Source organism: Carlito syrichta, unplaced genomic scaffold, assembly GCF_000164805.1.
Source record: "Carlito syrichta isolate Samal-C Ts95f unplaced genomic scaffold, Tarsius_syrichta-2.0.1 Scaffold81551, whole genome shotgun sequence".
Classification (NCBI taxonomy): Eukaryota; Metazoa; Chordata; class Mammalia; order Primates; family Tarsiidae; genus Carlito; species Carlito syrichta.
The window spans coordinates 17,317-20,437 of NW_007025647.1; positions in this window are offsets into that span (position 1 = coordinate 17,317).

Sequence of the window (3,121 nt, forward strand, 5' to 3'; positions counted from 1 at the left end):
TCTAACTTCAAAGTCCTAAAATATAAACAATTTCAACCAAGAATGACCTACCCAGCCAAGCTAAGCTTCATCAGGGAGGGAGAATTAAAATCTTTCTCAGATATCCAATCCCTAAGAACTTATGCTACCACAAAACCACCTCTACTTGAAACACTTAAGAAAGTACTAAACACAGAACAAAAGGAAAAAAGAACAACGTTCTTCACAAGAGTACAGGAAAAAGAATAAAATATACATGAACCAACCCCAAAACCAAAAGAAAGACAAAAAACCAAGTGGAAGAACAACAACTCTATAAGAACTCTATGATAGGGAAGAAGTCTCACATTTCAATAATTAGCCTGAATGTGAATGGAGAAAACACACCACTGAAAAGACATAGAATGGCAAAATGAATAAAATATCACCAGGCAACAATACACTGCCTTCAAGAGACCCATCTCACTAGAAAGGACATACACAGACTCAAAGTAAAAGGATGGGAAACACATTTTCAGGCGAATGGAACACAAGAGAAAGGAGGAGTCGCAACCCTAATTTCAGACAAAATACCATTTAAGCTAACAAAAATTTAAAAAGATACAGAGGGCCACTACATAATGATAAAAGGTTCACTTCATCAACAAGAAATATCTATCCTAAACATATATGCACCCAACATAGGTGCGCCTACTTTCATAAAGCAACTTCTAGGAAAACTAAAGAAAGATATTGTCTCTAACACTGACATAACTGTGGACTTTAATACCCCACTCACAACCCTAGACAGATCATCAGGACAAAAAATCAGCAAGGAGATCTGGAACCTCAACGTGACTCTGGACCAAATGGACTTAATTGATACCTACAGAACACTACATCCAAAGACCACAGAATACGCATTCTACTCGTCACCACATGGAATGTATTCTAAGATTGACCACATGATTGGCCATGAATCAAGCATAAGCAAATTTAAAGGACCGAAGTTCTACCATACACCTTCTCGGACCACAGTGGAATAAAAATAAGCATTAACAACAGCAAGGTCCCCCCAAAACCCACAAAGACATGGACACTAAACAGCATGATGCTAAACAACTCCTGGGTCAATGATGAAACCAAAACAGAGATCAAAAGATACCTGGAAACAAATGAAAATGAAGAAACATCTTACCAAAATCTCTGGGACACCTTAAAAGCTGTAGTAAGAGGGAAATTTATATCCCTGCAAACACACATGAAGAAAATGGAAGGAACACAAATTAACAGCCTAACAAGCCACCTATGGAAGCTGGAAAAGCAAGACCACAAAAACCCTAATTTCAGCAGAAGAAACCAGATAACCAAAATAAAAACCCAAATGCAGGACAACCAGAAGACAAAAAGATAATAAAAAAAATCAATGAAACATAAAGCTGGTTCTTCGAAGGGATAAACAAGATCGATGGTCCCCTAGCTAGACTGATCAAGAAAAAACGAGAGAAAACCCAAATAAGCACAATCAGAAACACAAAAGATGAAGTCACATCTGACACTGAAGAAATACAAAAGATCATTAGAGACTAGTACGTACACTTGTATGGAAATAAACTGAAAACCTTAAGGAAATGGAGGACTTTCTGACATCACACAACTTACCTAGTTTGGAACAAGAAGAAATTGAGACCCTAAATAAACCAATAACAATCAAGGAAACTGACTACAAAATAAGAAAACTACCTACAAAAAAAACCCTAGCCCAGATGGCTTTCCAGCAGAATTCTACAAGACATTTAAGAAGGAGCTGATACCAATCCTACTGAAGGTATTCCAGGAGACTGAAAAAAATAGAATTTTCCCCAAATCATTTTAGGAAGCCAATATCACATTGATACCCAAGCCAGTTAAAGATCCAACAAAGAAAGAGAACTACAGGCCAATATCTTTGATGAACAGAGATGCTAAAATTCTCAACAAGATCCTAGCAAACCAGATTCAACAATACATCTCAAAAATCATCCATCATGACCAAGTAGGCTTCATACCTGGGATGAAAGGCTGGTTCAATGTTTGTAAAATCATAAATGTAATTAAATACATCAACAGATGTCAAAACAAAAACCACATGATTATATCATTAGATGCAGAAAAGACTTTTGATAAAATCCAGCACCCCTTCTTGATAAAAACCCTCAAACATCTAGGCATATGGGGAACATACCTCAAAATAGTAAAAGCCATCTATGAGAAACCCACAGCCAGCATACTCCTAAACAGACAAAAATTGGAACCATTTCCCCTGAACTGGAACAAGACAAGGATGCCCACTCTCACCCCTCCTGTTCAACATAGTATTGGAAGTCCTAGCTCAAGCAATCAGAGAAGAGAAGTCAATCAGGGGTATCCAAATAGGAAAAGAGGAAGTCAAGTTATCTCTCTTTGCAGATGATATGATTGTGTATCTTGAAAACCCAAGAGAATCTGTCAAAAACCTCCTTACACTGATAAAGGCCTTTGGCAAAGTCTCAGAATACAAAATAAATGTGCAAAAGACAATCACATTTCTTTACACCAATAATAAACAAACAGAAACCCAAATAAAAGCCACAATTCCATTCACAATACCCACAAAAAAAATGAAATACCTTGACATCTTCCTAACCAGAGATGTGAAAGACCTTTACAATGAAAACTACAAAACACTGCTCAAAGAAATCAAAGATGACACAAATAAGTGGAAAAATATCCCATGCTCATGGATTGGAAGGATCAACATTGTGAAGATGTCCATCTTACCTAAGGCAATCTACAAATTCAATGCAATACCCATCAAATTACCAGGAACATTCTTCTCAGACCTAGAAAAAACAACACAGAAATTCATATGGAAACACAAATGACCAAGAATAGCCAGAAGGATCCTGAGCAAAAAAAACAAAGCAGGAGGTATCACATTACCAGACTTCAAACTTTACTATAAAGCTACAATAATCAAAACAGCTTGGTATTGGTATCAGAACAGGCATATAGATCAATGGAATATAATTGAGATTCCAGAAGCAAAACCTCAATTTCTCAACCAACTCACCTTCAACAAAGCCTCCACCACCTACCACTGGGGAGAGGAGAACCTATTCAGTAAATGGTGCTGGAAAAACTG